Below are 25,886 nucleotides of genomic sequence, written 5' to 3'. Positions count from 1 at the left end.
GGAGTAGCCATTCTAATATCTGATAAGATTGACTTCCAACCCAAAGTCATTAAAAAAGACAGGGAGGGACACTTCATACTCATCAAAGGTAAAATCCTCCAAGAGGAACTATCAATCCTGAATATCTATGCTCCAAATACAAAGGCAGCCACATTCATTAAAGAAACTTTAGTAAATCTCAAAGCACACATTGCACCTCATACAATAATAGTGGGAGACTTCAACACACCACTTTCACCAATGGACAGATCATGGAAACAGAAACTAAACAGGGACACAGAGAAACTAAGAGAAATTATGAATCAAATGGATCTGGCAGATATCTACAGAACATTCTATCCTAAAACAAAAGGATATACCTTCTTCTCAGCACCTCATGGTACCTTCTCCAAAATTGACCACATAATTGGTCACAAAACAGGCCTCAACAGATACAAAAATATTGAAATTGTCCCATGCATCCTATCAGATCACCATGGACTAAGGCTGATCTTCAATAACAAAATAAATAATAGAAAGCCAACATTCATGTGGAAACTGAACAACACTCTTCCCAATGATACCTTGGTCAAGGAAGGAATAAAGAAAGAAATTAAAGACTGTTTAGAGTTTAATGAAAATGAAGCCACAACATACCCAAACTTATGGGACGCAATGAAAGCATTTCTAAGAGGAAAACTCATAGCTCTGAGTGCCTCCAAAAGGAAACTAGAGAGAGCACACATTAGCAGCTTGACAACATACCTAAAAGCACTAGAACAAAAGGAAGCAAATTCACCCAAGAGGAGTAGACAGCAGGAAATAATCAAACTCAGGGGCGAAATCAACCAAGTGGAAACAAGAAGAACTATTCAAAGAATCAACCAGTCAAGGAGCTGGTTCTTTGAGAAAATCAACAAGATAGATAAACCCTTAGCCAGACTCACTAGAGGGCACAGGGAAAGCATCCTAATTAACAAAATCAGAAATGAAAAAGGAGACATAACAACAGATCCTGAAGACATCCAAAACACCATCAGATCCTTCTACCAAAAGCTATACTCAACAAAACTGGAGAACCTGGATGAAATGGAGAAGTTCCTAGACAGATATCAGGTACCAAAGTTGAATCAAGATCAGGTTAATGATCTAAACAGCCCTATATCCCCCAAAGAAATAGAAGCAGTCATTAATAGTCTCCCAACTAAAAAAAGCCCAGGACCAGATGGGTTTAGTGCAGAGTTCTATCAGACCTTCAAAGAAGATCTAATCCCAGTTCTTCACAAACTATTCCACAAAATAGAAACAAAGGTACTCTACCTAACTCATTCTATGAAGCCACAATTACTCTGATACCTAAACCACAAAAAGACCCAACAAAGAAAACTTCAGACCAATATCCCTTATGAATATTGATGCAAAAATCCTCAATAAAGTTCTTGCTAACCGAATCCAAGAACACATCAAAACAATCATCCATCCTGACCAAGTAGGTTTCATCCCAGGGATGCAGGGATGGTTCAATATATGGAAATCCATCAACGTAATCCAGTATATAAACAAACTCAAAGACAAAAACCACATGGTCATCTCATTAGATGCGGAAAAAGCATTTGACAAGATCCAACACCCATTCATGATAAAAGTCTTGGAAAGGTCAGGAATTCAAGGCCCATACCTAAACATGATAAAAGCAATCTACAGCAAACCAGTAGCCAACATCAAAGTAAATGGTGAGAAGCTTGAAGCAATCCCTCTAAAATCAGGGACTAGACAAGGCTGTCCACTTTCTCCATACCTATTCAACATTGTACTTGAAGTCCTAGCCAGAGCAATTCGACAACAAAAGGAGATCAAAGGGATACAAATTGGAAAAGATGAAGTCAAAATATCACTTTTTGCAGATGATATGATAGTATATATAAGTGACCCTAAAAATTCCACCAGAGAACTCCTAAGCCTGATAAACAGCTTCGGTGAAGTAGCTGGATATAAAATTAACTCAAACAAATCAATGGCCTTTCTCTACACAAAGAATAAACAGGCTGAGAAAGAAATTAGGGAAACAACACCCTTCTCAATAGTCACAAATAATATAAAATATCTTGGCGTGACTCTAACTAAGGAAGTGAAAGATCTGTATAATAAAAACTTCAAGTCTCTGAAGAAAGAAATTATAGAAGATCTCAGAAAATGGAAAGATCTCCCATGCTCATGGATTGGCAGGATCAACATTGTAAAAATGGCTATCTTGCCAAAAGCAATCTACAGATTCAATGCAATCCCCATCAAAATTCCAAATCAATTCTTCAACGAATTAGAAAGTGCAATCTGCAAATTCATCTGGAATAACAAAAAACCTAGGATAGCAAAAACTCTTCTCAAGGATAAAAGAACCTCTGGTGGAATCACCATGCTGGACCTAAAGCTTTACTACAGAGCAATTGTGATAAAAACTGCATGGTACTGGTATAGTGACAGACAAATAGACCAATGGAATAGAATTGAAGACACAGAAATGAGCCCACACACCTACGGTCACTTGATCTTCAACAAGGGAGCTAAAAACATCCAGTGGAAGAAAGACAGCATTTTCAACAAATGGTGCTGGCACAACTGGTTGTTAACATGTAGAAGAATGCGAATCGATCCATTCCTATCTCCTTGTACTAAGGTCAAGTCTAAGTGGATCAAGGAACTTCACATAAAACCAGAGACACTGAAACTTATAGAGGAGAAAGTGGGGAAAAGCCTTGAAGATATGGGCACAGGGGAAAAATTCTTGAATAGAACAGTAATGGCTTGTGCTGTAAGATCGAGAATTGACAAGTGGGACCTCATGAAACTGCAAAGCTTCTGCAAGGCTAAAGACACCATCAATAAGACAAAAAAACCACCAACAGATTGGGAAAGGATCTTCACCTATCCTAAATCAGATAAGGGACTAATATCCAATATATATAAAGAACTCAAGAAGGTGGACTCTAGAAAGTCAAATAACCCCATTAAAAAATGGGGCTCAGAACTGAACAAAGAATTCTCACCTGAGGAATACCGAATGGCAGAGAAGCACCTGAAAAAATGTTCAACATCCTTAATCATCAGGGAAATGCAAATCAAAACAACCCTGAGATTCCACCTCACACCAGTCAGAATGGCTAAGATCAAAAATTCAGGTGACAGCAGATGCTGGCGAGGATGTGGAGAAGGAGGAACACTCCTCCATTGTTGGTGGGATTGCAAGCTTGTACAACCACTCTGGAAATCAGTCTGGCGGTTCCTCAGAAAATTGGACATAGTACTACCGGAGGATCCAGCAATACCTCTCCTGGGCATATATCCAGAAGATGTCCCAACCGGTAAAAAGGACACATGCTCCACTATGTTCATAGCAGCCCTATTTATAATAGCCAGAAGCTGGAAAGAACCCAGATGTCCCTCAACAGAGGAATGGATACAGAAATTATGATACATTTACACAATGGAGTACTACTCAGCTATTAAAAAGAATGAATTTATGAAATTCCTAGCCAAATGGATGGACCTGGAGGGCATCATCTTGAGTGAAGTAACACAATCACAAAAGAACTCACACAATATGTATTCACTGATAAGTGGATATTAGCCCAAAACTTAGGAAACCCAAGATATAAGATACAATTTACTAAACGCATGAAACTCAAGAAGAATGAAGACCAAAGTGTGGACACTGTGCCCCTTCTTAGAATTGGGAACAAAACACCCAGGGAAGGAGTTACAGAGACAAAGTTCGTAGCTGTGATGAAAGGATGGACCATTTAGAGACTGCCGTATCCAGGGATCCATCCCATAAGCAGCTTCTAAATGCTGACACCATTGCATACACTAGCAAGATTTTGCTGAAAGGACCCAAATATAGCTGTCTCTTGTGAGACGATGCCGGGGCCTAGCAAACACAGGAGTGGATGTTCACAGTCAGCTATTGGATGTATCACAGGGCTCCCAATGGAGAAGCTAGAGGAAGTACCCAAGGAGCTAAAGGGATCTGCAACCCTATTGTCGGAACAACATGATGTACTAACCAGAACCCTGGAGCTCTTGTCTCTAGCTGCATATGTATCAAAAGATGGCCTAGTCGGCCATCACTGGAAAGAGAGGCCCATTGGACTTGCAAACTTTATATGCCCCAATATAGGGGAATGCTAGGGCCAAAAGAATGGGAATGGGTGGGTAGGGAAGTGGGGGGCGCTATGGGGGACTTTTGGGATAGCATTGGAAATGTAACTGAGGAAAATATGTAATAAAAATATTAAAAATTAAAAAAAAAAAGAATGTGAATAGACACTCCAAACAAAGCCATCTGAGAAGTGGTGAAAGCTTCCATTTGGTACAGCTGAGGAAGTTTGTAGGAGAGGGACACGGCGGCAAATGAAGCTGTCTTCACAGCAGGGCCAGTGAGACAGGATCTCATTGGTCTCGTGTGGTAGGCAGTGCTGGCTGGCTCACTACCAGCCATACTTCTTTGAGCCTGAATGGGAGGGAAAGCTCCTCTCTAACAGGATCTAAGCCTGGCAGGTTAACCCGTTTCTGGCAGAAATACTCAGTATGGTAGTTAATACTCCAAGGGTTGCCCGATACTTGAATATTACTGATATCTGCTATACAACTATGTTTTTTCCAACTGTGATAAAGCTTAGTTTATTAATTAGATACAGTAAAGAGTTGACAGTAGTAGCTAATAATAAAATTGAGCATTTGTAGTGATGATGGCAAAGGCTATGCAAATGATCTCTTCTTTCCACATCTTACTGTGCTATAGATCTTAGCAACTTGAACATTTGATTTCTTTTCTACCGTGCATATTGACTTGAGGACATATCTTTTTGCTTAATAAATCATGTTAGCTCTCTATGGCATATCTGAACTGCCAGCAGCCCTATTCTTTTCCTTTGGGCCCCTGTGAACTAAAGCTATCAGGTACACAATGCTACAATATTGCAACAGTTACAGGACACAATATGACAATATTGCAAAAGTTACAGGACATGATACTACAATACAGCAACAGTTAATCTAAGAATAGACATGATACTAAGTGGTTAATGTTGGGTAATATACACAGTGTGGATATGCGGGACAAAAGATGTTCTTTTCCTGGCAGGATGGAGTGAGATGGTGTGAAAATTCGTCAAGATTCTCAAGAAAATATGCCATTTAAAACTGGTCAATTATTCACCTCTGGGATTTCCATATAATAATTTCAGTCAGCAATTGACCTTGAGTAACTCAATTCTTTGAAGTCAAAACTATGGATAAGGAAATGACTACTATATTTGCTAACTGAACAATGGAGAAATGGGGCTTTCTACAAAAGTTTCTTGCCGATTTAGAGTCCTGTAGGAGGAAACATCCCTTCCTTTCTTTCCTTGTGGGTAAAGGCATCCTAACATGCTATCTTGGAGCCAAAGTAAAAAAACAAAACTAAACAAACAACAACAACAAAAACCCTAGTCTCACAAGACACACACACATCTGATTTGAGTGTTCATGGGTCTTATACATACTGTCATAGCTGGCATTGGTTCATGTATGCAGCTGGTTTACTGTGTACAGAAGACAGTTTTCTTACAGTAACCCACAACCTCTAGCTCTTATGGTCTTTCCACCCCCTCTTCCACAATGATCCCTGAGGGTCATTTGTTGGTTACTCCCTCAGTGTTTGTGACACTATTGGGTCAATGGGCAGTATACCCTTCCAGGCCAAGGATTATTGGAGCTCTCAGGGTTCACAGCTAGGATCTTCTCCTTTATACTGTACATAGCACCTGCTAGCATTATGAAAGCTTTCAGGTCAGTACCTAATGGATTTCGCCATGCTCTTTGAGATGTCTTCAGCAATATGGTTTTCCCATCAAATTCTAGACATAAGGAGACACTCAGACCTAGTAATAACTGAATTCCAGTTGTTTGAGTAGCTTAATGGTTACAATGTATTGTAATGCATGGCCATGTGTTATAATGCATTTCTACCTACATTACATTTTCCAGTACTACAAATGCAAATGAACTAAAATAAACTCACAATGTATGTGCCAAATGAATTTTGTAAATCCCTTTCTCTAGGGACCAGTATTCTGTTTGTTTGCATTTGTTGTTTTGTGATTGTCCTGTGTGTTTCTATATTTTCACCAGCTCCTTCTAACACCTTAAGAACATTTTAAATGTGTAATTCACAGTTGCACACTTCTTTACAAAGTTATTCATACCAAATAAACTCAGAAGAGAATTCAAGAAAGAATTATGATGTTAACATGTCCCATAAGCATTGCTAGAAGAAGATGTGACCCTTCCAGGAACATACAAGCAGATGCCTTCAGTACATCAGCAATGTCCATATGTTTCCTCTGTAGCTATCAGTAATCCTTAGTACCCGTGAAGCAGCACATAAGCCTCCATTTCTCAGGAGGGCTGGAATAACACACCCAACGCTCTTCACAGCATCACCCTGTGAACTTGATGTGTCTTCTCCAGGTCTGTCCTTGCAGATCCTGACTCTGATCACCAAATACCTCAATTGCAATTTCAAAATGAGGAGTTGATCTCCAGCATAGTCTTCACATTGACTGATTCATGCACAGATAGATCGATGTATGGTTTATCAATACATGCCATCACATATATATATATATATATATATATATATATATATATATATATATATATATATATATATATGGTACTTTCTTCATTTACATTTCCAATGCTATCCCAAAAGTCCTCATACCCCTCCCCATTCCCCTACCCACCCACTCCTACTTCTTGGCCCTGGTGTTCCCCTGTACTGAGGCATATAAAGTTTGCAAGACCAAGGGGCCTCTCTTTCCAATGATGACAGACTAGGCCATCTTCTGATACGTATGCAGCTAGAGACACGAGCTCCGGGGGGGTACTGGTTAGTTCATATTGTTGTTCTACCTATAGGGTTGCAGACCCCTTTAGCTCCTTGGGTACTTTCTCTAGCTCCTCCATTGGGGGCCCTGTGATCCATCCAATAGCTGACTGTGAGAATGCCATCACTTCTAAAGCATGCTCTTTTCTTATGTTAACTGTTCTGGAATTAAGATATCCCTTACAGTGACACCTTAGGTTCTTTTCAAATGGTGTGGCATAATTGTTATTGCATGGGTAGACATTGATGTAGAAAACTTAAGTATCAAAAGGTGCAGAATAGAGATCAGCTGCCCAGATGAAAATCCCAGAGATAACAGTGAAGCACTATTCTGATGCCTGCCAGCTAACAAGTTACAGGGACATGGTAGAGAGATGGGAGACCAAGCTTGCATGGCATATTTCATAATGGGAATCATACTTTGCTTGGCTCTATAGAAACAATACTTACCAAGGAGCCATGATTTTTTTTTTAATTAAAAAGAGAACCATATGTATTGTGTGTGTGTGTGTGTGTGTGTGTGTGTGTGTGTTTACGCACACATTCACGTAAGTACAGGTGCCCATGAAGGGCAGAAGAGGGCATAGACTCCCCTGGAGTTGGAGTTACAGACAGTGGTGAGCCTCCTCAGAGTTAGGAATGCTGGGATCTGAGTTCAGGTCCTCTAAAAGTGTGGTTTCTCAGCTGTTGAGCCATCTCTCCAGCCCTTGAGCTGTCCTTTCAAGTGCTACTTTAAAAGCTCTTGGGTACCAGTGAATTTTTTGTTTCTACAGCAGAGAGCAGGGAATGGGATGGGAAATGTGAACCAAGAAAGTCAGGCTAGGGGGTCTGGTGACATGGCTTAGTGGTTAAGAGCACTGACTTCCCTTCCAGAGGTCCTGAGTTCAATTCCCAGCAACCACATGGTGGCTCACAACCATCTGTAATGGGATCCGATGCCTTCTTCTGGTGTGTCTGAAGACAGCTACAGTGTATATTAAATAAATAAATAAATAAATAAATAAATAAATAAATAAATAAATAAATCTTAACAAAAAACAGGCTAATAAGATCTCCGGAAAGCCTGATATGTTTTTACTTCTATGGTGTATTAAAAGTAGCATGTGGAAAAGCTATAAGAAATTAGATCGGTTCCCCAACATTAAACAGTAAGTGATCTGAAGAGCTGAAGGAGCTGAGCTGCTTACCTGTTGGCTCCATTGGTGGCAGGGATGTAAGATAGCTGTAGAACACAAGAGTTCAGTTGGTCACAGCAGTAAGCATGGACTTACCCATTGGGCATTCCACTCATTACACCCAAAAGGACAAAGAGTGAGAACGCCACAGACATGAGTGCACCCGTGTCTACAGCAGCATTGATGGAGACAGTGTGTGTCCTGCATCAGATGCATGCACATGCAAAAACACGGTGTAGATAGCCTTGGAATGGACTATGATTCAGCCTTATAAAGGAAGGGAATTATGAGACCAAGGGTGGCTACTATGCTCTCCAAGGATGGCAGTTTAGCATCTCACTGATGCAGTGTGGATGGTCTTAAGTCCTTTGAGACATCTTGCTGAGTGAACTAAGCCAGCCATACCAAACAACAAAATGATATGATTCCACTTATACAGAATACCTAGAATATATAAATTCCTAGAGAAGGAGAATAAAATGGTATTTAGCAGAGTCTAATAGAGAATAATTAAGTGTAACTAGGAGAGAATTTCCATTTGAGAGGAAGTAAGGATCCTAGAGAGGGCGGTGGTGGTTGATACCTGCTGCAAATGTCCTCAATACCACTGAACCACCCACTTACAGACTGTAGCTGTTTACACTGCCCATTCTACCCCAGTAAAGCAGCCAACAGCAAGCTCTATTAATAACATTCAAAGAAGGCTGTCTAGTGATAAGGCATTCTGCCAGACTCTACTATGAGCTACTCTACTTCTTCAGTGGTCTGTAAAATGTCACACTGTCTGGACACGGAGTCCCAGATTTGTGAACCACCGCCACATATCTTCCTTCAACTTCTCTCAATAGAGACAACTGTTCTATTTAGAATTTCATTTAATAAGGAATAGCTGTGCCTTGCAATGTCAGCCATGATCAGTGGTGAGGATTCCCTCCCTGGCCAGCTCAGTTCTAGGACCTGGGATTAGAAATGTCTTGCTTTCGATGAGTATACAAAATAATAGTAGAACTCTTTCTCCTCCTCCTCTTCTTTTTCTCGTTTATTTGTTTAGTCTTTCTGTATGTGTGTCTGTGTCTCTCTGTCTCTCTGTCTTTGTCTTTCTCTGTGTGTTTGTGTGCCTGTATGTGTAAGTGTGTGAGTCTCTGTCTGTCTACCTGTGTCTTTCTCCCTCTCTCCCCCATCTGTGTGTGCATGCATGTGTGTGTCTGTCTCTCTGTCTCTTTCTGTCTCTCTGTGTGTATATGTGTGTGTCTGTCTCTTTCTGTTTGTGTGTGTGTATGCCTGCACAAGTGAGTGTGTGTGTCTGTGTCTCTGCCTGTCTATCTGTCTCTTTCTCCCTCTCCCCCTGCCATGTGTGTATGTGGATATGGATGTGGGGGAGTATGTACATGCATGTATAAGTATCTCTCTCTCTCTCTCTCTCTCTCTCTGTGTGTGTGTGTGTGTGTGTGTGTGTGTGTGTGTCTGTGTGTGTGTGTCTGTGTCTCTGTTTGTGCCACTCCATTGCATACATGTGGAGGTCAGAGGACAACTTGTCAGAGCTGGTTCTCTCCTTCTACCATGTGAGTTTGAGGAAAGAAACCCGTGTTTTTGGGCTTAGCGGCCAGCACCCTTACTCTCTGAGCCACTTCACAACACACTGTGGTTTCTTAATCAGGGAACAACAATCCAAAATGCCTGGATGGATCTGTGCATGGTCATACATTCCTGCAACCCCAGCAATGAGGAGCCTGACCTCAAATTCCAAGCCAGCCCAAACAACTTAGTGCGACTCTGTCTCAGAAAGAAACAAAGTAACAATAAATAAATAATAATAAAAGCTTAGGAGGGACTGTAAGCGCTGGGGCAGGAATCTGAAATGCAAAGTTCAAGTTTAACTCTGGATGATCCCAATCCCTTTGCCCCTGTGCCCCTCCTCTGGAAGAGGGAGTATTTAAACTGCAGACATCCCTAAAATACTCTTCTACAGCCCTGAAAAAAATCAGGCAAAATGCACACAAAGGCGAGCACCAACAACATAGCAGCGGTGCTGTGCATATGCTCAGCAAACAGGTCCCATCCGGTCTAGCAGGTAAGGAAATTCCTAGCCATGCTACTAAGGATGACCACTATGCTCTTCACAGGCGACAGCTGTCACCTTCCACTGATGCAAAGCAAGTGATCTTAGCAACACCCTGATAAGAAAAATAAGCCACTCACAAACTTGTAAATACTGTGTGCTTCCGCTTACATGGAATATCTAGAATTCAAAGCTTCAGGGGCAGAGAAAGAACACAATAGTGCTTAGGTTAGGTTAGGAGTAGAGCAGGGTAGAGGGAGGAATTAAGTGAGCATGGTACAAATGAGAGAGTATCCTGGACCACTGAGCGGGATCCTGTTTCGGGACAAACAAAATAAACAAGATATCTGGGTAGAACTGTAAGCCCTGAGCAGAACTCTGCCTGATTGCTTTCCTTCAGCATCCTGGTGGGATAAGCAGGTGGTGGGAGCCTGAGCTCTATCCTCATGCTCAAGCTTTACCCTGACACCTCCCAAGCAGATCCCCCTTTTCTTTCAGCCCTCCTTAGGTGCCCTGAGTGGTCACAGGCTGGAAGTTGTTATGCCAGGAGGCAGTGACCAGTTCCTGTGCCCAAGCCATTTGAGAATGTGATTTGAGCAAATTCACATGGTCATCACCTCCAATTTTGTTTTGATTTGTGGAGTGGGGTCTACATTTACTAAAAAGAAAATAGGAAAAAAGAGAGCAAATGTGAGTTCAATTAAAATTCCTTATATATTAGAAAGTTTAGAAAGAGGAGGTTACTGCAGTGTGTCCCAGAGAACCCAAAATGAAAAGAGAGACTTTTCAGTCATGGTAGGAGCATAAAAATGCAAAATCTAGAGACGGGTATAATTTATTTTGAGAGCTGAAGAAAAAGATTTGATGTTATAATCCACTCCCATGACCACCACCACACCACTCCCCCAAAACACACCCAAATATTCTATGCTCCATGCAATAGTATTGCCAGGACATCTGAACATGATTCTGGATGGATCCAGTAACACGGAAATAAAATATGCATTGCTGTAAGGAAGCCAAGTCGTGCGGAGCCTGGGTGCGTGGACTGTGCAGGCAGGGAGTATCGGGGCTAACCTGAGATCTGTCTTCAATTATGTACACAGCAAGAAGGAAAGGAGCCTTAAGGGCTCGGCAGGGAGAAATTAAGGACACCCCAAAGGTAGGACTTGCTAGGCTCCTCCTGGGCAGGTGACCCACCCTGTGCCGTTGATCAACAGCATCAGGGCTGGGGAGAAAAGGCCACCTCCAGCAAGGCCTGTTGGAAGGACCTGCTCATCTAAAGCTGCATCCTTGGGGCCCCAGGGAGGATGTGGGAGGGTATAGAGTTAAGGAGGAATGCAGGACAGAGGAAGGGACTGGGGGAGAGTAGGGAGAGAAAAGGAGGAGCTGAAGGTCAGTGGAGAAGAATTAGCTTGACTTAGCAGAAGTGAGCTTACTGAAAAATCCTTGAATCTTATTGAAAATGCTCAGATCTCCCTTTGTACCTCAAGAAAAAATACCCCCAAAAATCAGTTGGCACCAGGGGACAGCGATGGCAGGCAGGTTCCCAGTGGGTGCTCATCTCAGGACCTCTGTCCTTGCTCTGCCCTCTACCTGGAAGGTTCTCCCTCAGGGCGTGTGCCTAGCTACAGCCCTCTTGTCTGCCAGCTCTTCATGAAGTTGTCTTCTCTTAGAAGACCTCTGACCTCAGGCAGCTCCATCTCTTTGCTCCTCTGGCTGTGCAGTTTGTTTCATCACAGTTATTTCTCCTGACATTAAACAATGTATCTGTCTGACTTCTCAAATGGCATGAGCTTTGTCTGTATCCTGTGTTCCCAGGACCTTGAAGAGGTACTTGGAACAAAGGTTCAATGAACACCTGCTGGGTGGTCTTGCTGAGACATCAGTAGTAAGTAAGTAGCCACATGGAGGGCTACTTAGAAGAAAAGATTTGGGAACTCCGAGTATGGAACTGATGTCTGGTAGCTTACCTGGCCGTGGCAGAGCTCTGGAGTAGGCTGGCATGTGGCTCAGTTTGGACTCTCCTCATGTACTGTCCACTCAGTTGGCATTGAGAGTGGGAGAAGTATCCTGATGAAAGATGGCAGGATGGCAGTGATTATTGCCGATAAAGGACACAGGAAGAGAAGAACAGAGACAATTGGTTATCAAGGGAAGAAGGGCAAATCTGGTTATAGCCCATGCAGAAAGAAGTTGGGAAGTAAGAGCTTGCTTGAGCTAAGAGGGTAAATGAAGTAGGTTTGACATTTGAAGAGACCATTCTGTCCGCTGCCACGACCTGCTCCCTCCCCAAGTTTCCAGCATTTTTATTCCCTTCACAGCTGTTCTGCCACTCTCCTGATGCCCAGTAGAGCTAGAATAGTTCATGAAAGAGGAGTAAGCAGGAAACAGAAAAGCTTACACATCAGCTCAGGGGCTCCTCAAGTATCCCCGTGTCAATTGCACATTTAATGCCCTGAGCCCATGGAACACCATTGCTTGTCCCACGTTGCTCCCCTGGAAAAATCCCAAATTCAAGCTTTGAAGTACCATTTCTCCTGACTGCTTCATACTATGATAAAATGAAAACTCAAGAGGAGTGTCAATCATTAGAAGTTGGGGGAGCTTCTGGTGCGTCATTAGGCAATATTCCGTAAATATCCTTTATCTTTGAATATCAAGTAAACTTAGAAAAGGAAACCTCCCCCTCCCTGCCCCCATCCTTCAGACTGGAGAGTGTGCCAGACCAGGTGATGCCAGCATTCCTTTTTCATAATACTCGTTAATTGTTCGTCAATGATGACCAAGTGTCCTTTAGTGTCCTGCCAGGGCCAAGCCCAACAAATAGTATTGGCTTCCCTGGTTGAACCATACCCTGCCCCCTCTCATGAGCAAACATCAGAGGCATATCAGATCTGTATCGCTCAGTTTCTGGAATGGAACACAGAATCAAGAGGCACATATCTCCCTACAATATGTATTCTTGTATAATAGTCCCCCTCCCTTTTCTTGGAGTCTCTTCCAGCCAAATGATGACAACCAGAATCCAAACACCACTTGTGGGAGAGATGGTCTTTTATTAGTTCTCAGAAAGGACTCAATTTCCTTCCAGGCTCCTCTTTGTAAGGGGGGAAGCCAGCTGATGGCTGAGGGAGAAACAAACAGATCCGAACAGTGAGAAAGTGCGATTGGACTTTGATGGTAAGATAATTACACGCTGGGACCTCCCAGCCGACTTTAGCTTACCCCCAGGAAGAATCGTATTCTTAGAGTTTTGTGATAGATCAGGATTGGGGTTTTAAGTGATGTTTTTATGTCTCTTTTGAAGGACTGGTGCTTCAGAGACAGGGGAAGAAAACAATACTTTGTTTCATATTTCTATCTTTTTTCCCTCTGAGGAATTGGTTTTCACCACTGATTTCTACTACAGAGGGGGTGTGGGGGTGTCAGGAGACGAGGCTGAGTTCCGTTTCATAGATCGAACTTGGGATGATTTAGTCTGCAATACCCCCCAGAGTGCGTCATTCTGGTACACGGCTTCTTTTCATGTAAATAGAATTTTACACAAATGATTCCAAATCCTGGCTCATTCCTGTCTCAATTATTTTTTTTTACTCACTTTTTAAACAAGAACTGAATTCAGAAGAAGGATCTTTCTCACTGGCTGCTCACCTGCCTGCTCGCTTTGCTGATGTGGCTAGAATTAGCAGCCACTGTGCAAGGCCTTATTTCACAGGGCTTAGCTCAGATGTTGATGCAGATCATTAGCTGGTGCCAGCAGAGGCTGAGGAAATGAGTGGCCTCCAGCGCTTGTCAATTCACTTTGCTGCCCAGTCTGATGACACTCGATGCGCCTGCCCTCGGGACCTGTCTGCTGCCCAGGATGATTGAACTGTTACTGGAAATGAGATTGTGGATAGAGCTGAGGCAGGACCATCTCGCCGGAGACTGGCGTTGATGTGTATCTCCCAAGTCACTCACGTGAAGAAAAGATTACAGCAGCTGGCAGGAAGCCAAATGACAAAGACAGCCCAAGGCAAAGCTCTGATGCCACACGTTAGAGACTTGGACAGTGGCCCAATTACTATGCTGAAATCCAAGGCATGGGCTAGCTGGCATTGAATTTCAAGTTAGTTTAGGAATTGAAAGCTACTTTGTGCACATTGTGTGACAGATGCGAGGCAGTGCATGCAGCAGAGGAAGCCGTATGATCTCTCCCCAGCAGGAAGCTCTTCTTCCAGGCCTGAGCAGACAGACATCATAATGGAAGTGTGGAGGAGCTGGGCCTCCTAGAAGGAAGAGTCCAGGCACGCAGAGGAGTTCTTCCTTTCCCCTCTGGGGAACACACTCTTCCTGAGCTGTGCCTGAATCCCCCCACCTGCGGTGGATAAAGAGCCTGCCCACATCCCCCCATTAAACAACAAAGCAAATTATCCCAGGATGCCTGGGAAGAAGGCCACCTCTTAATGAGAAAGGAATGTGGGAATGTGGGCCCTGGTATGGCTTCACTGTGACCTGAGTTGCTGCCAGGGACAAAATGTAGAAGCCAGCCTGGTTGTTGGTTGCCAAAAGAACGTCAACCAGTAAGGATCCAAGGTAAATTTATTATTATTATTATTATTATTATTATTATATTGAAATGGCATGAAGGTGACCATTGGCACATTCCCAGTATTCCTGTGAGAATCTCCAGTTCTCAGAAACCTTCAGCCCTAGGAAAATCAGGATAGTTGATCATGTGACTTTTAGCCATGAGTATGGACTTTTGGGCTATCACAGTGCAAGACGAACAACTAAATTTTTCAGACTTTTTTTTTTTTATAAAAAATATATCGGATGACTCACTTCTTTAGCTCTAGCTACAGGAATTAAAGCAATAGTACACCATTTCTCTGGGCATGGGTGGGGGCACCTGTAACCCCAGTTCTGCAGGTTGGGCCAGCAAGATGGCAATAACAGTACAGTGTGAGCTATATAGCAAGTTATAGGCCAGCCTGGGCTACATAGTGAAATCCAGTCTTTTGTTTGCTTATTTGTTTGTTTTTGTGGCTGTTTAAATTTTATACATCTGGGTGTTTTGCTTGCATGCCTGTGAACCATATTCATGCAGTGCACACACAAAGGCCGGAAGAGGGTATCAGAACTCCTGGAAGTGAAGTTGCAATCTGCCATGTGGGTCTGGAAAACTGACAACAGGTCCTCTGCAAAGCTACAAGTGCTCTTATCCACTGAGCCAGCTCTGTGTTCCCTTTGTGAACCAATGCAGAGAGAATCCCAAAGTCTCTGGAGCTGTTGACTACCAGGACTAAGGTTGCCCGTTGACTGCCAGGACTTAGGTTGCCTAGACTTGAATCCTGAGCTTTACCACTGATGATATGTCACATCCCTAATGAGCTGTGGACTCCAGCTTCCTCCCAAAGAGCCCAGCAGGATGTTTCAATCACTCCTGCATGGCTTCCTAAGTGAACATTTAGAAAAAGAAAGTGCTACTCACAAGAGATAAATATATCTGCTTTCCTTCGCTATCATATTACAAATACCAATTATGTAAAAGATTTTTCCAAATACCTAAACTTCTTGGTTACATGCTGGTCATTAGTATAGCATCAGCATTTGTGTCTGGGGCTTTAGAGTCCTCAGGGAACTTCCTGGCATGTCAATTTACTTACCAGGGTAAATTTCTATAAAACCATCAGCCCTGGGTAAGCGAGTACCTGGGTGGGAGGGAGCAACTCACATGGAGAGTCTGTGGGACTAGGTAGAAGTCAGGGCATTTCACCCAGAGATGGAAGGAAGAGACAACATAGTTGGTGATCAGACACGTTGGTTGAGTGGACACACAGGCTCTGGTTTTAGAGATTATTATCGCTAAGTGACCCACCAGGTGATGGAGGCAAGCCCTGACTCCTGGAGCAACATCTGCTGCAACTGGAAAAGATTTGAGGTTGCTGGAGAGAGCTTTGGTACTCAAGACAGGAGTAGAAAAAGTTAGGTGGGGGTGTAATAGGCAAGGCAGGGGACAGGGTGTGGTGGTGGAGGGCAAGTGAGGAAGTAGGAGACCACAGAAAGAAGCCACAGCAGGAGGGGAAGCAGGGCGCTGCAGGTTGGGGACATTCCTGTTGTATTATACTGATGCTTCTCTGCCTGGAAAGGAAGCAGATACAAAGGGTGGTGAGGTTTTGTGGCTGCAGCCCACATCTGCCTTATCACCAGCCCAGGCACCTCCACTGGGGTGGAACTGTTAAAGGGGTTGAAAACGGTTTGTGCTAGGTAGGGTCATAGCAGGACACAGGGAGAGTACAGCAAGTGTGTAGGTTGGTGTCTTAGTAAAGGAACAACTTATAAAAGCATGAGCAGCCAGGCTTGGAGATGCCTGTGCCATCCCAGCAACTTAGGGTCATTGTACTTAGGTGGGAGACTGACTGTATCTAGGAGGGTGACTGTATCTAGGAGGGTGACTGTATCTAGGAGGGTGACTGTATCTAGGAGGGTGACTGTATCTAGGAGGGTGACTGTATCTAGGAGGGTGACTGTATCTAGGAGGGTGACTGTATCTAGGAGGGTGACTGTATCTAGGAGGGTGACTGTATCTAGGAGGGTGACTGTATCTAGGAGGGTGACTGTATCTAGGAGGGTGACTGTATCTAGGAGGGTGACTGTATCTAGGAGGGTGACTGTATCTAGGAGGGTGACTGTATCTAGGAGGGTGACTGTATCTAGGAGGGTGACTGTATCTAGGAGGGTGACTGTATCTAGGAGGGTGACTGTATCTAGGAGGGTGACTGTATCTAGGAGGGTGACTGTATCTAGGAGGGTGACTGTATCTAGGAAGGTGACTGTATCTAGGAGGGTGACTGTATCTAGGAGGGTGACTGTATCTAGGAGGGTGACTGTATCTAGGAGGGTGACTATACCTAGGAGGGTGACTGTATCTAGGAGGGTGACTATACCTAGGAGGGTGACTGTATCTAGGAGGGTGACTGTATCTAGGAGGGTGACTGTATCTAGGAGGGTGACTGTATCTAGGAGGGTGACTGTATCTAGGAGGGTGACTGTATCTAGGAGGGTGACTGTATCTAGGAGGGTGACTGTATCTAGGAGGGTGACTGTATCTAGGAGGGTGACTGTATCTAGGAGGGTGACTGTATCTAGGAGGGTGACTGTATCTAGGAGGGTGACTGTATCTAGGAGGGTGACTGTATCTAGGAAGGTGACTGTATCTAGGAGGGTGACTGTATCTAGGAGGGTGACTGTATCTAGGAGGGTGACTGTATCTAGGAGGGTGACTGTATCTAGGAGGGTGACTATACCTAGGAGGGTGACTGTATCTAGGAGGGTGACTGTATATAACAAGGTGACTATATCTAGGAAGGTCACTGAGTCTAGGAAGGTCACTGTGTCTAGGAGGGTCACTGTGTCTAGGAGGGTCACTGTACTTAAGAGTCTGAAGCTGAGGCAAGCCAGTAAAGAACATCCCTCCATGGCCTCTGTATCAGCTCCTGCTCCCTGACCTGTCTGAGTTCCAGTCCTGACTTCCTTTGGTGATGAACAGCAGCATGGAAGTGGATTCATAATCACTGGGGATGCTGACAGCCCAGAAGTCACTGCTGCCTCCCAACTCTGCTTTTCTGGAGACAAGGATGCCTCTGCCTCCTCTGTGAGATAAAGACTCTGGGACACAAGGTGACATTTCTGACAGTGTAACTCACAGCTTGCTGAATGCTGGTGTGTAACCTCCTGGTACCCCTCAGCCTGAAACCTGTTTGCTCAGGTTTCACTGTTTGCATTGGGGTGAAGCCTGCTGCTTAATCGTTCTGCCATGCCCATTGCTGGAGCCTGCCACCTTGCTGTTCTGGAGCCATACACGTGATCACCCTGCAACTGGACCCCAGGATTATTTGGCGGGAATTAGCCCCTTCACCCTCCTTCATAACTCAGTGCACGAATTAGTAAAATAAAATTAAAAAAAAAAAAGAGTCTGAAGCCAGCATATTGAGGCTTTGTCTCTCAAAAGGAAAGGGAAGAAGAGAAGAGAAGAGAAGAGAAGAGAAGAGAAGAGAAGAGAAGAGAAGAGAAGAGAAGAGAAGAGAAGAGAAGAGGAAAGAAAACTATGGGTAATGGGCAGAGTTTAGGGAAACAAACAGAACCCAACTAGAACAAATTAGTTCCTTACTTAACCATCTAACTACCCACTTGGTATACATCCCCTGTGACCTGCCAGGACCCTGCCTGTTCACAGGTCTGGAGAAGGCTGGCCTCATGGAAGATGGATGGAGGCATGGAAGATGGATTAACACACAGGGAGGGGATGCTGGTGTATTGGCCAAATCAATACCTCACATTACTCTCCCCTTACCATCCCATCCTCTGCAGGTTCCCCATACTGTTCAAGCCAACTCTAAGGCAAGGAGGCAGGGACAGCTATCACTATAGCTCAGCAGAGGCTAGCCCCCAGGACACAGAGCAGGGAGAGGAGGAGAATGGGCTTAAGGGACAATGGGAGTATCCTGCAGCCCCATCCTTCTGTTACCTCTTAGCATCGCCTCGAGTAACAGTGATCCGCTATCACACATACAGGTATTATAGTCTGTATTGGCAGCTGGTCATAAGCCTAAGCTGACAGACAGCAAGGTTTCTTTTTGAGCTATGCGTGTTATACACCCCCACATTCCCTTTGTCAGATCCTCAGCTGCACAGGTTGCATGACCCGGATTTATTCCTGCAGAATCCAAGTTTCCCATGGTCTGCCACTGATGCCTTTGCCAGTTCTTAATTTGTCCAGAGTATCACTCCTCTCGCTCCTTCCCTGTCCCCTGGAAGTCACCCGGGATTCTCTTTGGCAACCAGGCCAATCTGTTGTCAACTACTACACATCAACAAGACTGCCACTGCACACATCAGCAGCATCCATCCGGATAAATCTCTGGTCCTCTTCAATGCTGACCAGGAGCCACCGAGTGGTTCAACAGGAGATTTAAGTAAAGGGTCATCTGATCTACCCATGATCTAACCACCTTGTGACTGTGCGATCTCTTTACTAACATCAGATTGGCAGTTAATCTCAGTGTGAGTCCCAGAGTGAGCAGACCAGCCAACCCACTGTAGGAGGGAGATTAGCCACCAGACAGGCTCAGGATGTGGTACAGAGCGGCGCCCAGACTTGTATCTCATCCGTAACCCACTTCAATGTGGCAGGGCTTAGGCTGAGAATCTAGTAACTCCTAAGAAATCTGGGGATGCTATACAATGGCCTGAGGTCCCTCTGACTACAGTTCATGGCCGTCTACACCTCTTTGTACCTCCTGGTGGATCCTTCCTCGAAGGAAACCCGTTACCTCACATATAGCTCAACTGAGAAATTCTTGAGCTATGAACCGACTTTTGGTGAGACCGCAGGAACCTTGATTCCCCACTATGGTAAGTTAGTTTTCTAACCATGGACCTCAAGTGTGTGTGTGTGTGTGTGTGTGTGTGTGTGTGTTGTACATCAAGCAGCATTCTAGAGAGGAACCCATCTATTGCCTCCCAAGGGACCCAGCTCTTGTATAATGAGTTCCAAACACCGAGATAACACCTGTCTTGGTTACCGATTAGGGCTGATTAGGTTATTGATTCGGATCATTGTACCTACCTCATCTTCTACCAAGGTGCCGCTGACATAGAAAAGCCATTAGCCACACCTGTGAATGGCTTGGCCTTCTGAGGAAAGCCATTATTCTTGGAGAATTCTAGGGCCCTTCTCACCAATGGCCTGCTTATGGCTTGGTTATTCAGATGCACAACAGTTCCAAGCACACATACAGTTCAGCTATAAACTCGGGAGTCTAGCCTTCGGATAGACCTAGCCAATTAAGAATGCCACCCTCAGGCACACAAGCTACAGCGTTAGATATTGAATCCAGCGTGAATGCTTTTGCATTAACTGGAGGGGCCAGGGACTTCATGGACAAACAAAGTTGTCCCACTAAGTCCCTGGCCTTGGCACACAGTTGCCCTGTAATGGTAGGAGGTAAAAGACTCTGTCCACGACGTCAGAGCAGTTTCTGATTTTCTTGTTATTCTGGGTTTCCACCTTGTTTTCACTCTTCCTGTGTACATTCTTTAGAGCTATCAGAAGAAGCTATCTGTGCCACTTCATTATAATTCCTGTGGCCCTCGGCACAGCGGGCAGCATGTCAGCCTCATAATTCCTATTACTGCCTGCTGTGGGTTTGGACAGTGGACCACTCCGCTGATGTATGTCTGCCGGGAAGCCAGGAAGGTGCTGTTATTTAGAAATAAGATCTTATAGGTATAATCAAGTTAAGAGGAGGTCCTGTTGGAATATTGCATGCCTTAAATCCAATGTAGCTGAGTCCTAGAGAAAGAAGAGAAGCTTGTACAGCGACGTGAGGGAAAAGAGGCCGATTGAGCAAGAACAGGGATGCTCAAAGGATGCTCAATAGACACCAAGGAATGCCACAGCAGAAGAGGCCGCAACACATCCTTCCCTGGAGTTTTAGGGGGATAATGGCCCTACTGACATCTTCACTTTGCATAACTGAGTAGAACTCTGAGAAAATTCATACCTGTGGTTTTAAGCAATCTACTTTGGGCTGTCTATTGTAGGCTCCCCTGAACAATAAATAAATTACCACAGCAACCATTTGCAGACCTGTTTGCTGCCAAGAAAAGCTGCTGAGCAGTGAGGTCATGCCCGTCCTATTCCACACCCGAGACCTGCTCCTGCTGAGGTGAGGGTCTGCTCCACCATGGATCCCATCTGCTCTTAGGGTTCAGACACAAGGAAATTTGAGAACTTTTGCCTTCAGCCCTGACGCACTGAGGTAGGAGTTCCACATGGGTCATCTCAGGGTGCGTTTCCAATGGTCTAACTGGGCAAAGTGAAGTTTGAACGGGAGTGTGCTTTGAGAAGGACTCTAGATGCTATATCAATTCCTGTTATTTGTAGAATATAAACATTTTTAGAAATACCAAGATCTACAATCTCAATTTTCCCACCACTGCTTGAGTAGCTTCAGGCAGACAATATAACATCCGTGGCTTATTTGTTTTGATTTTTTAAGATCCTGCATGTTGTAATTCTTCTTCCCTCCCTTCCTTCCTTCCTTTCTCCCTGCTTCCAGAGTTTCTGTATTCTCCTACACACACACACACACACACACACACACACACACACACACGGTGAGGGGATTCACACCATTAGACCAGGGCAGGCTGATTCTGTCCTGGGCGGGTGGTTCGGAGCAGCAGCAGCAGCAGCAGCAGCAGCAGTGAGTTAGCCTTATCTCTGGACAGGCAAGTGAAGAAGCTGATGCAGGTCAACGTGGATAACCTTCCTTAGCACTGTCTAAACGCTGCGTTCCTCCGTCTCCCTCTGAATGTCTCTCTCAGGCCTAGCCATGTTGGGGTTCCAAGTTTCTGATACTCCTCTTCCATTTATCATCCCATACCTGTTCTTTTTTTTTCCTTTAAACCTTCATTTTTCTCTAAGAAGCCTCATCTATTTCACATCCCACTCTGCTGCAAGTAGGAAGTAAGTTATGATGCAGGACGCATCACCTTTTCCATTCAGAGCCGAGACCCAGCAGAATCTCCCAACCAGACATCTTTCAACTCTCCTGCGCCTCCCCTCAAATTCAAACACCAGGCCCTGCCCTCCAGTGCCCCGGGCCCAGCACCTTGTAGGATGCTGGACCAGATACACCTCCCTCCCCACACACAATGGGCAAAGAGACACCTTGTTGGTGATGTTCTTTTATTAGTGAGGGGCAGAGCAGTTGGTAGTTCTTTGTTCATTCTAGCTTGATGCCTGACTTGGTGTCCAAAGCTGTTTTATGCCTAGGACTTATAAAAACCAAACCAAATCAAGTCCAGGCAGTGAAGCCTGGGAGGAGGAAGACAGAGACCTGTGTTTCACTTTGCCACACAGTGCTTCAGTGGGGGAAAGAAGACCAAGACCTGCCCTCTGTCCCACAACACAGGCCAGCCATAGGCACGTAGAGACCCGCCTACCACCCTGCAGCACGCGGATGGAGACCTGTAGACCGCCACGCTATCCACACACCTGTCTGCAGCACATGGCACAGATGCACAGGCACCTTGCCACCCCACCATGCAGTGAAGACAGAGGATGTCACTGGGGCCCACCAGCCAGTGACCCTGAGGGCATGAGAGCAGAAGAGCTGACCCTGTCTAGTGAAGGTGGCAGCATTGAGTGGCCTAGCTAGAGCAGTGCTGGACAGCTCGCCCTGATGGTGTGGTTAAGAGAGACACGATGACAGCTTAGCTACCACCCTGGCCCAGATCCAGGGCTCTGAGTTGGGAAGCAAGAAAGAGCCAGTCCTGTTGACCCAAGGCTGCAGGATCTCCATGACACAGGGCAACAACAGGATAACCAGGAGGAGTTCCAGAGGGTCTAATATTGATGGTGTCACAGAATCCAGAGATCCGCACCAGACCAATGACTCATTGCAATGAACACTTGCAAGTGAAGATGTGTGGACAGAAAGATATACTGTGGGACACACAGTGACCTACTAGAGCTTCCACAAGGAGATGTTTTCTATGCTTTGTTTGTTTTTGTTTTTGTTATTTTTAGGGGGCTGCAAAAGTGAAGGACAGTTATGAGGGGGGCGGGGAGATGAGTGGGATCGGGGGCGTGATGTGAAACTCACAAAGAATCAATAGAGAGTTAAAACAGATTAAGAAAAGAACCACATGCTCAGAGGAAGCCCCTTCCTGTCTGCCTATGGACCACAGTCTCAAAAAAAAAAGTTTTTCCATCTCTAGATTCAGCTTTGTTGCCTACGACAACAAAATCACTTGGCTCTGCTGGGGCCCAGGCCCAGGATCATCCTTGAGAAAGCGTTTCTGTTCCTGGAATGTGGATTAAAAGGCTTGCTGGGGTGAGCCGCTAAATCTTTACAAATGTTTAGGATAAAGCATAAATGAGAAAAATGTGTTCGGCTGGGTCTTTGTTTCTAACTAGTGTTCTTAATTCCCTTCTACTGAAATGTAAGCCTTGTGATCCAGGAGAATACGTGCAGGTCAGAAACCAAAGGACCCTCTCTCTGTCTCTGCCTCTCTTCCATGAGGGGCCTTTCTCACTAATAAAGATTGTTAATATCTTTAGTGCTCTTATTTAAGAATGGTGCAGGAACAGCGGATCGCAGACATGGTCTTATAGAACACTGGCTAGCTGGCATTCTAGATGCATGTGGGAACATTTGTAGACTGAGATTGGGACTGACAAACTGGTATAAAATGATAGTGAGATACAAGCTCACTCGTGTGTGTGTGTGTGTGTGTACCATACTTCTGTGGTTTTATAGAATTTTAAAATAAGATGAACATAGTATAATTATTTCTCTGTATGTGCAATGTGTGTCTCTGTGTGTGTTTGTGTCTCTATGTGTGTCTATGTATGTGTGTGTATATGTATATGTGTGTCTATGTGTGTGACTGTATGTGTGTCTGTGTGGATGTCTCTGTGTGTGTCTGTGTGGATGTCTCTGTGTGTGTCTGTGTGGATGTCTATGTGTGTCTATGTGTGTGTCTCTCTCCTTGTGTGTGTGTGTCTATATGTCTGTGTGTGTCTATATGTCTGTGTGTGTCTATGTGTATGTCTGTGTGTCTGTGTATGTATGTCTGTGTGTGTCCATATGTGTGTGTCTGTTTATGTCTGTGTGTCTCTCTTTGTGTGTGTGTCTGTATGTGTCTATGTGTCTATGTGTGTCTGTGTGTGTGTATGTCTGTGTCTGTGTGTGTCTATGTGTCTCTTTCTCTGTGTGTCTGTGTGTGTATAGGTATGTTCATGTTTGTTTGTGTGTGCGTGTGTCTGTGTGGTAGTTTTTTTTTTTTTGTCAACTTGTCATAAACTAGAGACACTTGGGAAGAGGGAATCTCAATTAAAGAATTGCTCCAATCACATTGACCCATCTGGGACATTTTCTTGACTAATGATTGAGGTGGGAGGGTTCAGACCACTGTGGCTGCTGCTACCCCTGTTTGGGTGGTGCTGGGTTCTATAAGAAAGAAAACTCAGAAAGCCATGGGGAGCAAGTCAGTAGCTAGCATTCCTCCAAAGTCTCTGCCCCACGTACCTGACTTGAGTTCTTGCTTTGGCTTACTATGGTTGATGGATTGTGTGTAACCTGGAAATTGTAAAATTAAATAAACCTGTCTTCCTCTAAGTTGTTTTGAGTTTCGTGGTGTTTATCACAGCAATAGATATGTGTGTGTGCATGTGAGAGAGTATGTATATTTGTGTGTGTGTGAGCAAGAGAAAGTGTGTGTGTGCATGTGCGTGTGCGTGTGCATGTGTGTGTGTGTGTGTGTGTGTAAGAGAGAGAGAGAGAGAGAGAGAGAGAGAGAGAGATGGCCCCTCAGAAGTCCTTTCTTTCATCTCTACAGGATCACAAAGGTGACTTTTCAGGAATCCTATCATCAAGAGATTTACCTTGATGATTGATTATAAGGTTATTATAATTTCTTGAGACAGCATCTCACAGTGTATTCTAGGTTGGTGTTGAACATGTGGTCCTTCTGTCTCAGTCTCCCAAGTGTTCTGATTACAGGCCAACACTACAATACCTGTTGTGTGTCCTTTTGTGAAAGGCTTTTCTCATGAAAAAAAAAATCTTATTAATTCTTGCTTATTATCTGTCACAGCAATGTATTCGTTGCTACCAGTCTAGGACAGAGATGGGTAGGCTAGAGCCCACCATGGTCTGTTGCTTTTTCATTATTATCTTTTTAAATCACTCACCAGCTAAAAATGGCTCCTGTTTTCACGAAAGCTTATTAAAAAACAACAGGTTCGTGCAAAAGAAGCAATATGTGGCCTGCAAAATCTAAAGTGCTTTCTACTTAGCTGTTGGGAGAATAGCTTTCATAAGTCCACATGTGCGGCATTCTGACACATCACTAAGCCATGGGATACTGGTTCATCCATTGATTCTAGAGCTAAGGGATGGTTTGCCTCATTTCTGGTAGACCATTCATGAGTAGTTCTTGCACACACGTTTTGGTAACTGTGTGTACCTGTTCTTGCTGGGAATATACTCAAGGGTGGAATACCAGGGTGTAAGCTATGCAGATATCCAACATGCGGATTAGTGTTGGTATTCACTGCCAAACAGCTGGACAGATGTGAGGAGCAGGTGTGGCAGCAGTCCCAAGATGGCGCCCAGGACTGCAGCTAAGTCTTATGACTTGCACCTGACTTCCTCATACACCTGAAAATAAGCCACGCCCATCGTGAGAGCTGTGCAGGTGCACCATGATGCTGGCAGTGTAAACAAGTCCATATTTGGTGGAGACATGCCCCTGCCGCCCTGATTGGCTGAAGCTGCGTGCCTGGTGAGGTGACGTGGCCTGCTGTGAGTGGATGGGGACTGAGAGTATAATAAGAGTGAGAGGCCCGGGGCTCGGGGGAGAAAAAAGATGAAGCAAGAGAGATGAAGACTGAAGTTTGCTGAATAAACTGCTGTTAGAAGAACTGGTGGTCATGTCATTCTTGCTGGTTGAGAGCGGACGCGACAAATTGTGGCCTGTATGGGGAAACGCTCAGAACTCATCGCAGTCAGGGCAGCTAGCTGGTAAGGTTCCCAGGTAAGTGGGATAATTTAAGTTCTCGGATTGAGACGATAAGGTTCCCGGTTTTGGGACATGTTACACCAAGCACCATGGGGACTTGAGGTTTGCAGATGAACAGGGGGTTTTACCAGTCTGGAAGTTAGTGAGAAATTGCATAGAAGAT

The 25,886-nt window shown here is 44.5% G+C and overlaps 1 non-coding gene across 1 annotated transcript; it reads left to right on the top strand.

Annotated features, from left to right (window-relative positions):
• Positions 1-21,834: 21,834 nt before the first annotated feature.
• LOC115032449 (small nucleolar RNA SNORA48) lies at positions 21,835-21,977 on the top strand. Its single transcript, XR_003838127.1, has one exon. It is a non-coding gene; the product is annotated as a small nucleolar RNA SNORA48 (small nucleolar RNA).
• The last annotated feature ends 3,909 nt before the right edge of the window (positions 21,978-25,886 follow it).

Source organism: Mus caroli, unplaced genomic scaffold (assembly GCF_978045245.1).
Source record: "Mus caroli unplaced genomic scaffold, Mus_caroli_1 scaffold_1, whole genome shotgun sequence".
Classification (NCBI taxonomy): Eukaryota; Metazoa; Chordata; class Mammalia; order Rodentia; family Muridae; genus Mus; species Mus caroli.
The sequence above is the reverse complement of the archived record's forward strand: the minus strand, read 5'-3'. Positions and strand labels throughout refer to the sequence as shown.